Source organism: Tamandua tetradactyla, chromosome 26 (assembly GCF_023851605.1).
Source record: "Tamandua tetradactyla isolate mTamTet1 chromosome 26, mTamTet1.pri, whole genome shotgun sequence".
In the NCBI taxonomy this organism is placed as follows: Eukaryota; Metazoa; Chordata; class Mammalia; order Pilosa; family Myrmecophagidae; genus Tamandua; species Tamandua tetradactyla.
The window spans coordinates 7,167,931-7,180,719 of NC_135352.1; the positions used below are offsets into that span (position 1 = coordinate 7,167,931).

At 39.6% G+C, this 12,789-nt stretch overlaps 1 long non-coding RNA gene across 1 annotated transcript in view; it reads right to left on the reverse strand.

Annotated features, from left to right (window-relative positions):
• Positions 1-2,680: 2,680 nt before the first annotated feature.
• LOC143669891 (uncharacterized) overlaps positions 2,681-12,789 on the reverse strand; it is a 72,605-nt gene continuing 62,496 nt past the window's right edge. The window contains exon 3 of the long non-coding RNA XR_013169109.1: positions 2,681-3,081. This is a non-coding gene — a long non-coding RNA (uncharacterized LOC143669891). The remainder of the gene's footprint in view (positions 3,082-12,789) is intronic.

Consider the following 12,789-nt stretch of genomic DNA (forward strand, 5'->3'; position numbering starts at 1 on the left):
TTTAGGGACTTATTCACTCTTCAGCCCTATGTCATAATCTTGTCTGCTGGGATTTGACAATTTCTCCCTCCCACAAACCATCACAATGGTCCATTATGTTGATTGGACCCAGCAAGCAAGAAGTAGCAACTACTCTAGTGTTTCTGCTAAGGCATTTATTTGCATGGCAGAAGATGGGAGATACATCCAATAAAAAATCAGAGGTCTTCCACCTCAGTGAAATTTCTAGATGTCAGTGGTGTGGGATATGTTGAGATACTCCTTCTAAAGTGAAGGATAAGCTGTTGCATCTGGCCCCTCCCATGACTATAAAAAGAGGCACAATACCTAGGTTACCTCTTTGGATTTTGTAGAGAATAGATTCCTCATTTTGGTGTGCTACTCCAGCCCATTTACCAAATGACCTGAAAAGCTGCTAGTTTTGAGTGGGAACTAGAACAAAAGGAGGCTCTGCAACAGGTCAAGGTTGCTGTACAAGCTGCTCTGCTACTTGGGTCACATGATCCAGCCAATCCAATGGTACTGGAAGTGTTAATGGCGTATAGTGATGCTGCCAGGAGCCTTTGGCAGATTTCTATACAAGAATCACACACAGGCCCTTAGAATTTTGGAGTAAAGCCTTACCATCCTCTGCAGATAATCACTATCCTTTTGAGAAACAACATTTGGCCTGCTATTGGGCCAAAAGTAGAGACTGAACATTTAACCACGGGCCATCAATTTACCATGAGATCTGAGTTTCCTATCATGCTCTAGGTATTGATTGACCAATCAAGCCATAAAGTTGGGTGTGCACAGTGGTACTCCATCATAAAATAGAAATGGTAAAATGAAAATGGTATCCATGAGATAGGGCTTGAATGGGTCCTGAAGGCACAAGTAAGTTACATGAGGAATTGGCCCAAATGCCCTTGGCACCTACTCCTGCCACATTACCTTCTTCAGAAGTGCCTTTGTATACTGACTCAGGGGCTGTTAATAGTTTGGTTGGATTGTCAGGGACTTGGAAAAAGCATGATTGGAAAACTGGCTACAAAGAGGTATGCAGATAGACCTTTCCGAGTGAGCAAAAAACATGAAGATATTTGTTTCCCATAGGAATGCTCACCAGAGGGTGACTTCAGCAAAGGAAGATTTTAGTAATGATCCTTTCTGTGGATACAAGTAATTCCCTTTCCTCAACCACTCCTGCCATTGCCCAATGGACTCATGAACAGAGTGATCATGGTCGTAAGGTGGTAAGGTTGAGTCTATATTCATGGACTCAACACATGGACTTCATTCACCAAGGCCTACCTAGCCACAGCCATTACTGAGTGCCCAATCTGCCAGCAACAGAGACCCACAGTTAGTTTATGATGTAGTACTATTCCCCTAGGTGATCAACCAGGTACCTGGTGGCAGGTTATTCTATGGGACCACTTCCATCATGGAAGGGGCAGTGATTTGCTCTAGCTCAAATAGATACATACTCCAGATATGGGTTTGCTTTTCCTGCACACATTGCTTCCACCAAAACTGCTGTTCTTGAACGCCCAGAATGCCTTATCCACTGTCATGCTATTCCACACAGCACTGCTTCTGATCAAGGAACCCACTTCACAACAACTTAATTGCCAGAATGAGCTCATGCTCATGGAATTCTCTGGCGTTACCATGTTCCCAATCATCTAGATGCAGCTGGGTTGAGAGAACGGTGGCACAGCCTTTTGAAGATCCAATTATGGTACCAACTAGGTAGCAATAACTTGCAGGGCTGGAGTAATGTTCTCCAGGAGGCTGTGTATGCTCTGAATCAGCATCCAATGATGCTGTTTCTCCCATACCCAGGATTCACAGGTCCAGGAATCAAGGAGTGGAAATGGAAGTGATACCACTCACTATCACCGCTAGTGTTCCACTAGAAAAAATTGCTTCCTGTTCCTGTAACTTTGAGCTTTGTAGTTCTACAGGTCTTAGTTCTAAAAGGAGGAGTGCTCCTACCAGGAGACACAACAATGATTCCATTGAACTGGAAGTTAAGACTGCCACCTGGGCACTTTGTGCTTCTCATACTTCTTAATCAACATGCAAGGAAGGGGATTATTGCACTGGATGTGGTGACTGATCTTGACTATCAAGGGGAAATAGGGCTGCAACTACACAATGGAGGTAATGAAGCATTTTCCTGGAATGCAGGAGATTCCCTAGGATGTTTCTTAGTACTATCATGTCCTAAGATTAAAGTCACTGGAAAATTGCAACAGCCCAATTCAGGCAGGACTACCAATGGCCCAGAAACTTCAGGAATGAAGGTTTGCACCACCCCACCAGGCAAAGAACCATGGCCAGCTGAAGTGCTTGCTGAAGGTAAAGGAAATATGGAATGGGTGGTGGAAGAAGGTAGGGATATGAACTATGATCATGTGACCACTTACAGAAACAAAGACTGCGATGGTATGAATATTTCTTCCTTGTTTTATCATGAAATGCTTGTATTTGTACATAAAGCCAAATTCTTTCTTCTTATCATATAATATAAGTTGGATTGTTCATGTTATAGTATTTAAGTTATGGGATCTCAAGTTTAAGTGTGAATATTACCAAAACATTTACACCCTATTCTGGAAAGATTTACTGCATTTCTGTAAAAATCTGAGTATTGCTAGGCAAAACATATATCTGCTATTATATTATATTTAGAGATTAAGTACAGTTTAAGCTGATTGTATAGTTGTAAGTGACAAAGAATGGACTGTGATGGTTAAGTTCATGTGTCACTTTGGCCAGGTGATGGTGCCCAGTTGTCAGGTCAAGCAAGCACTGGCCTAACCTTTATTGCAAGGACATTTCACGGCTGGTTAATAAACCAGAAGGCTAGTTTATTAAATTATCAGTCAGCTGATGGCATCTGTAGCTGTTTACATCTCTGATCAACTAAGGGAGTGTCTTCTGCAATGAGAGAATCCAGTCAGTTGGATTTAATCCAATGAGTTGAAGACTTTTATGGGAGAAGAAAGAATGTTCAATATTTCTTCAGGCAGCCAGCCTCTCCTGGTGAGTTCATTTGATGACCTTCCCTGGAGTTGTCATTTTTGTGGCCTACAATACAGAATTTGGATACATGAATCCCCACAGTTGCATGAGATACATTTACAAAAGCTCATATTTACAGAGATCTCCTGTTGGTTCTCTTTCTTTAGATAACTCTGACTAATAAAGCAATGTTTCCTAATTCTTAAATCTCTTTAAAAGGAAATTGACAGCTTAAAATTAATAATGCTATATCATGGGATTATAAATTATGAGTGTTAAAACATAGAGCAAATGGAAGCATATTTTTCTAAGGTTCTTGTTTACACATGAAGTTGAACAATTTTATTTGAAGGTAGAATGTGTTAAGTTAAAGATACATATTGCAGACTCAAAATCAGTCAAAAAAGCACCATAAACAAAGAAAGAATAATGGAAAAATGAAATAATAAAGTTAATAATAGAAGTCAGTAAAATAGAAATACAAAAACAGTAGAATATATTAATTAAACCACATGCTGTTTCTTTGAAAAGATTAACAAAATTGATAAAACTGTAGACAGACTGATTAAAAAAACAGTAACAAGAACACAAATAAATAATATCAGGGATGTAAAAGCAGACATCACTATAGAGCCTACAAATAATAAAGATGAAATAAGTGATTTGTATGAATAACTTTATGACAAAAACATCAGTGCTGATGATGTGTAAAAAACTTTTCAAGGACATAAACTATCAAAGTTCACTCAAGAAGACATGGATAAGATGAATAGTCCTCTATCTAATTTTAAAGACAGAATTATAGTTTTAAAGATTCCACATAGAAAACCCCAGACCCAGACAACTGCATTGATGAATTATTTCTAACATAAAAGGCAAAAACAATAGCAATTATACAAAAATTCTTCCATGACATAGAGAAAGATGAACACTATTTTCCCCAATCCATTTAAGGTGACCATTAGCTTCATTCCAAAACCAGACAAAGACATTTTCATATGAGTATACATGTAAAACCCACTAACATTCTTTGGTGACTCAAGTCCAGCAATATATGCATTATCACCAAGTGGGGCACATCCAGGAATGCAAGGTTCATTTACCATTTGAAAATCAGCCAATGTGATTCAGTTTGTTTACACTGCAAAAAGGAAGAACCAAATAATGATTTTAAGGGAAAAAATAACAAAATTCAGCACTCATTCATAATGAAATTGGAATAGAAGGGTACTTCCACAATCTGATAAAGGGCATCTATGTAAAACCTACACTTAACAATGAAAGACTGAATGCTTTCTCTCTAGATCAGTAATAAGGAAAAGATAACCACTCTAATCACTTCCATTCAACATCATTCTGGAGGTTCTAGACAGTGAAAAAAGAAAGAAATGTAAATAAAAGGCATCTAGATTAGAAAGGAAGAAGTAATAGCTTCTATATTTGCCAGTGGTGTTGGTAAGTACTTATAATCCCAATGAATTCTACTGAAACACAACTACAATTAATAAATGAATTCAGCAACTTTTCAGAATATAAAGTCAATATAAGTAATATAATATATTAAATGCAATACGCCTACTGATCACACATTTTGATGATGTCACTATAATAGCTTAGAACACATTCTCAATTTCAATATTCATCCCATCATGGACTTGTAAGAAAATGTTCATGGACCAGCACCAAGCTACACTTGTAGTAGTACTACACAATTAACATTCATCCTTTAATAATATGGAGCATCATCCATTCATTCACCAAGAAACCACCATTTGTTAAATTCTAGCTAAACACAAAATCCCACCAAATGTGCAAGGTTCAGTTACTATGATAGAAGCCCCAGTATAATATGTGAGAAAATACACACATAATGAATTTTCATGAAAATATTTACAACCATAATTGAAGAGGGATTATTTTCATCTGAAGTAATGGGGACTAGAAATGAAAGAATTTCAATGATCAGGAAGATATTAACTGTTTAGGATATATTTGAAATGGCCATAGGGGAGAAACACAGCAACCCAAACCCACCATCATAATAATGACCTTAATGTTGAAATTTATATGCCCTACAAGGGTTACTTTGGGGGAAGAGTGGAGGGGTGTGAGTTCGATTTCTACAGAAGCTTCTGAAAATTTCTGGGTAAAGAACTGACTTTAAATATCTCCCTCCTATCCTCCTCCCAACATCCCATACCCACTCAGGTTTGGTTCGTAAATAGGTATTATCTTGGTTTTTTAGAGATGATATAACAAGTAATACCATTGGTTATTTTTCTCTTGGGAACAATGAAATTGTCTAAAATTAAGAGTTTCGATGGACTGTGGACTTTGGGCATTATACATGATGCCTAGTGAATGCAGGTAATTCAGAACACAGGGGAAAGAAAGACATTGCCTATATTTTAGAACTGCACCTACTGTTTGAGACCAAAGCAAGAAAGGTTTATTTTGTCTGGAATCTAAATTTTCTGTAGCACATAATCTAACTCAACCTATCTAGATAGCTCATTTGAACAATGAAACACAGGAAGCCAAGAATAAGAATGAGGGCCTTTAATCCTGTATAGTGTAATGTAATGCCTGGATATATACTAGAATATATTAAGCAGGTAACCAAAACATATTGGCAAAGTCCCTTGAGGGATGAGTGAAAAAATATAGAACTATTAAACTTTACCATCAGGGAATACCCCTGATACTGTGCCAAACTTTGGGGACACCGAACTCAACAGGACAAGCACTTGATCTTGAGGCTTACTCATGTGAAGTTTATATAAGTAGCAGAGAAGCTTAGCCTACCTACAGGTATGCCTAAGAGTTATTTCTGGATTGCTTTTCAACTTTAGACAATTTCATTGCTCCCAAGAGAAAGACAACCAATGCATTACTTGTTATAGCATCCTTAACAAACCAAGACAATACTTATTTAGGAATCAGACATGAGGGGGTATGGGATGTTGGGAGGAGGATAGGAAGGAGATATTTAAAGTCAGTTCTTTACCCAGAAATTTTCAGAAGCTTCTGTAGAAATCTAACTCCCACCCCTCTTTTGTTGCTCAGATGTAGCCTCACTCTTTCTAAGCCCATCTCTGTAAGTGAAATCATTGCCCTCCCCCCAATATGGGACATGATATCCAGGGGCGAAAGTCTCCCTGGTACCATGGGATCAACAATTCCATCCTGATGAAAAAGGGCAAAAGAAGTGTAACTATTAAAGTATCAGTGACTAGGGAGTTCAAATAGTGTTCAAATAGTGTTGAGAGGCTACTCTGGAGGTCACTCTTATGCAAGCTTCAGGTAGACATTGATACCTACCATAACTTGCCAAACTCCAACCAAAACTATTTTAGCCAATCCTAAAGAACACCTAGGGCATATATAAGATTCTACAAAGTTTCTATGCAGTAGGATAACTTTCCAGAAACCTACAACCTCCAGATGGGTCCCTGGACCAGATAAATCCTGAAACCTAGAGGGCCCAGCCTCTCCAGAACATCAGGTAGTTCCATAAACCTATCCCACATTATTGACATCCCCTTTCAACATGAAAAAGTTAGAATGGCCATAGCCCAAATACCCCTAAAGAGTGGGACAGAAAGATCAAGGGTAATGGTAGAGTTATACAGAGAAGGTAGAGTTTAATAAAAGAATATGATTGCTGAATCATTAAAGTGATAAGACTTTTAGTTGCCAATATCTTAGAGCAGCTAGAAGTAAAAACTTAAAATTGTGGAATTGTAACCTATACCAAACTCTGAAATCTGTTCTACAACTAATTGCTGTTCTGCGCTTTGAAATGTATTACTTTTTTGAATATATGTTATTTTTCATAAAAAGAAAAAAAATTGTGATGATAATATATATATATATATATATTATCATCACAATATATATATATGTATTATTCCTTTGAGCCTCCTATATTCTGGAGCAGCTGAAAGGAAAAAAACCAGAGATGATGGTATGGTAGCCCATGACAAATTCTGGGACCTGTCCTGCAACTACTTATTGAAGAGTGCTTTGAAAACTTTGCTTTTACCTTTCTTTGCCTTGTATATATGTTATCTTATAAAACAAAAAAGTTAAACTATTAAAAAATAGAGTCAAGGAATAAACAAAAGGCAAGCCAATCTCTGCAGAGACTACAGGAAAAATTTAGGATTTGGACGCCCCATTTATCTCAAATAACTATGGTGGAAAATTAAGAGAAGGATTAATTGAAAGGTATATAACATGAAATTAGACTCACAGACACCTTTTCCAACTCCATGATGTCAATTCAAACTTGAGATTTCCCAACATTTGAGAAAGACCACTAACCTGACCAAATCAGAAAGGAAAAGGACAATCAGAGAAACCAGAGACAAAAATGTTTTACTAGGCCACATTGCTTTGCTGAAATTAGGAGAGTTTAGATTCAGTCCTGTCAGTAAATCTGTGTTCTTTCCATTATGCCATAATACCTTCTTGGACACAAAAGGAATGAAAAGCATAAGATTCAGCTGCTGTCATCCCACATAATTAACAGACCCAATTGACTGATCCCTGTAACAGAATGTCAGCTTGAACCTAAAATAAGTGTCATGTCTGGACATGAATGAATGACCAGATACAGGTCCTCCAGGTATTTATTTACATGAGGGTATAAGAAGCCTTCTGGGAAAGAATCTGACCAAAAGGAAGAGAAAATGGGCTTATGGGAAGATCAGTTCAGCTATACTAAATCTTCCAAAGGAGTAGGAGAATCTGACAAACACTAAGACTATACCCAGTCTAACTCATGATCATAAATAACCCCTATGTCCCAGGAAAAGTGAAATCTACAAGATGCATTTCAATAAAATATCAATGTGAGAGTAAGAAGAGAGCTGACTCTGGCCATGGCATTGGTAAAAGAAACCAACACTAACATTTGCAGAGATAATAGTGATGAGGGCAGAATACACAGCTGATTTCTTGGTGCTGTTAACATCCAGGGTTCTCTGCTAGTTTTCATATTAATACAATAATACAAGGATCTTATTCTCATATCCAAACAAGAAATGGATTTAAAAGCACACAAACAAACCAAATAAACGGTCAAAGACAATCTTAAATAAGAAATATAAAATACACCCTTGTTATTAGAAAATAAACTCTGAATATAAGACAAATATTTTGTAAAATGATGTCAGTCATCTCAGGATCATTTCTCCTCATCTCCTCTTTTCATTTTGGAGATACAGAACCCTCCAGAACCCTGTTTCCCAGCTCACATGCAGAAAATACCAATTTATTTTTAATTTTCAAATAAGCAGTTCTCAAATCTTACTGTCATTATAACCACCTGAAGAGCTTTTTAAAAATAATTGGTAGGCCCATCCACTGAGTTTCTGATACAGTTTGTCTGGGGTAGGGCCTGAAAATTTGCATTTCTAACAAATTTCCAGGCAATGTTGCTGTGACCGGCCAGGAGACAACACCTGGAGAACCACTCATTCTCCACACTCTTTCATGAAACACTTCTACACTGTTAAACAAAACGAAGCATGGGCAGTGATCATATCTACTTCCCTGTGATGTATGCGGCACTTAGTGCAAATCAGGGCAAGGGAAGAGGTTCAATAAATATTTGTTGAATAAATAAATGAACAAATAAATGGATAAGTAGTTGAATTTAAGCAAATGAATAATAAATGAAAGTGTCTGCATCTGCTTTTCTTTAAAATAATTTACAACTAATCCAAACACAATGCTATTAAATACTGGATGATCAAGAAACACTACCAAAATGATTCTGCCACAGAGTAAAGAAAGAGTTTTAAACATTAATTTCCCATTACACCTTTTGAAACACAGAAAACAAATTTCTGGCACTTCAAATAATCACATTTTTCCTGTCTTCAGGATTTAGGTTTAAACACTGAACCCCATTCTCAGAGTATTTTGCTGCACAGTCAATAAATTATTTTAATGTTAAATTAAAATTTTTATAAATCTTTAAAAATAATATCCTTTTAGTTAAATAAGATAAATTACACCCAAGCATTTATTTATTCTCCCTCCTGAATACACTAAGCCATAACCCACTAAGGGTATGAGAAAGAAATTACACGAGCAAAGAGAGATCAACAGTATTCTAGAAGATAAAAAACAGGCTGAGAGATAACTGTCTTGGCACAGCAGAGAATGTGGATCTCAACTACCTGCAGGGAAAGAGTCCCAGAAAAGGCAGGCCAATCTCTGCAGAGACCACAAGAAAAATTTAGGATGTGGATGCCCCATTTGACTCAGATGGCTGTGGTGGAAAATTAAAACAAGGATTACTTGAAAGGTATAGAACATAAAGTTAGAGTCACAGACACCTTTTCCAACTCCATGATGCCAATTCGTATTTGAGATTTCCCAACATTTGAGAAAGACCAAGTGAAAAAGGAAAAGGACAAGCAGAGAAAGCAGAGCAATGCAGAGAACAGAATAATTTTTGAAGGTATAAATGATCTCCAGTGGGATGAGAGAAAGTTTTGCATTCCTGCAACAAGTCAAGGTGTAATTAAAAGAAATAAAAAGATCTAGTTTCTTTCAGAACTAATGTACATTTGGGCAAATTAAAATGGAAACTTTTCCATTGCCAAGAGAATGGTTTTTGAAGTTCAGAGTCAAGGATCCACTGCTGTTCTCTGGCTGGGGTCAGAGTATCTGCTGCCATGCAGTGAATCCCTGTTGAAACGTACATGTTCTCAGACATGGGAAGCCTGATCTGACCATTCACCATGGTTTCCAATATATAAACCACAAGATCACTAAAGATACCAAAGCATGTTTCTCATTTTGAGTTTAAGAAACATAGCTGATGTATCTATATCCAGAACTGGTCAGAGTTGCCAAAAAGACATGCTCACTGAAAAAAATAAAAGCATTTCTAAGAATCTCTAGACAAATGCTACCAGTGTATGACAATAATAAGCAAGTGGATCATTCCTATAAAAAAGGAGTATACCCAGAGTAGCTCGAGGTTAGCCCTGCTCCACAGAAAAGTTAGAAAAGGGACAGGACAGCGACTGGGGAAGTGATTCAGGAGTGTGGATGACCTGGGAGAGGCTTCTGCACCACATGGGGCATCCCTAATTGCAGAGGCCAAGGAACTGAGAGGCAGAAAGCTGGAGCCCAGCACAGAGGCGCAGAGCCAGTGGGAGTGCACGGATGGAACCCGGCGACTAGGAAGTAAGCCAGGCCACACTCTCTGGGCATGCTACCCTCATCAGCACAGCCCCATGTCCGGCGACTCACCCCGCACCCCATGCACCCAAACCCTGTCATCCATTCCCATTCCCCACGCTCCAGGTGCCCTCACCTCACCAGTCCCCAGTGTATGTACCTGTCCCACTCTCCCACCCCAAGTGCAGCCCAACCCACCTCTCCTGCACCCCTCCCAAGCACTACCTCCCCCTTTCTGTTCCCTGAAGACCGTTGCCAGCACATAAAGGCTGCGGGCACTAACTTCCATACCCTGGCTATCCCTGCCCCTGTCCATAGTGTTGGACAGCCTCAGCCTGCCCCCTCGGAGCTCTGCGCATCAGTTTATGGCATTCCTAGGCCCACATATGCACATGGGCCCCCAATCACATCATTCAGCTCTGGGAACTGCACTTTATAGCAGTCTTAGAACCATGCATGCACACGGCCTTTAGCCACAGTTTCCAGCTCTGAGAAAGGGCTGACCTGTGCAGCTGGGTCACATCTGCCCCCAGTCCACTAAGGCATAATGCCAACCTGCTGCAGCTCTAAACATGCGCACATAGGGCCCCATACTTTACACCAGCACACACCAGGGTTACACCCCCTCAGACTGGTGTACCCACACAGCTACATCCTCCCTGGCTGCTGGGCACCCACATTCATAAGCATCAATGTAACATCCCTAACTGTGCCTACACCTGCCTTGAAACAAATCTCCACACTGAGTGCCCCACCCTGTACCCTGTTCCCTGCTTTACAACCATCCCGCAAACACAAGGCCTTAGACTAACTGAAAGAAATCAACTCCCAAAGTAAATCAATCAAGATATTTACCTGCCATGCAGATAGCAGATCACTAAGCATATCACAATGCAGGCAGATATAGCCCTGCTTAATGACCAAATTAAAACACCAGAGGAGACACACATGCTGGAACAACTAATCAAAGATGTTCATACACCTCTACTTAATAAAATAAGTAGAATAGCAAATGACATAAAGGAGATCAAGAAGACAGTAGAAGGGCATAAAGAGGAATTTGAAAGAATAAACAGAAAAATCACAGAAATTACAGAGATTAAAGACTCTGTTGACCAAATAAAAAACATACTAGAGGCACACAACACCAGATTTGAAGAGACAGAAGAAAGAATAAGTGATATAGAGGACAGGATAACTGACTTCAAAGACTCAAAACAGCAGATGGCAAAAAAGATGGAAAGATTTGAACTGGATCTAAGGGAAATAATAGACAAAACAAAGCACGCAAATATATGAATCATTGGTATCCCAGAAGGAGAAGAGAGGAGTAAAGGGTTAGGAAGAGTAGCTGAGGATATAATGGGGGAAAACTTCCCAACTCTCATAAAGGACATAAATATACAAAATTCACTCCAAACAGAATAAATCCAAATAGGCCTTCCCTAAGACATGTACTAATCAGTCTGCCAAATGTTGAAGAGAAGCAGAAAATCCTGAAAGCAGAAAGAGAAAACAGTCTACCACACACAAGGGAAACCAAATAAGACTGAGTTCGGACTACTCAACTAGCACTCTGCAGGCGAGACGGTAATGGTATGACATATTCAAGATCCTGAAAGAGAAAGACTTCCAGTCAAGAATTCTGTGCCCAGACTTCCGGAGAAGATGGCGGCTTAGTAAGACGCGCGGGTCTTAGTTCCTCCTCCAGAAAAGCAACTAAAGAAACAGAAACAATACGAAACAGCTCCCGGAGTCACGACAGAGACCAAAAAGACAGCGTACCCCATTCTGGAACAGCTGAACGGGCAGGGAGAATCTGCTGCGGTGAGCTACCCGAGGGGCGTGCATTTTCCTGGCCGGGGCGGCTGGCGACTGGGGTCCCCTCCACGCACGTGGCTCCCCGGCCTGACTGGGAATGTTGGATAGCGGGGCCCTCCCGTCACGCTTGGTGTTTCGGGCCAGCTGGGCAATTAGGACCGGCACTCCCCCAAGCCGCAGCGGCCAGTGACCCCCACCTCCACGCGCCGTTTCCCGGGCCGACTGGGGTGCAGACAGACGAGCGCCACGAGCGCCACCTACTGGGCAGGAAAAGAAAAACAGAGCCCAGAGATTTCACAGAAAAAGCTTTCAACCAGCTGGGTCCCACACCCAGGGAGATCTGATCAAATGCCCAGACACCAGCAGAAAATAATGGATGACGCTCGGAAAATTGAAGATATGGCCCAGTCAAAGGAACAAACCAATAGTTCAAATGAGATACAGGAGCTGAGACAACTAATGCTGAATATACGAACAGAAATGGAAAAACTCTTCAAAAACCAAATCAATAAATTGAGGGAGGACATGAAGAAGACATGGGCTGAACAAAAAGAAGAAATAGAAAATCTGAAAAACAAATCACAGAACTTATGGGAGTGAAGGACAAAGAAGAAAAAATGGAAAAAACAATGGATACCTACAATGGTAGATCTAAAGAGGCAGAAGCTACAATTAGTGAACTGGAGGATGGAACATCTGAATTCCAAAAAGAAACAGAAACTATCCGGAAAAGAATGGAAAAACTTGAGC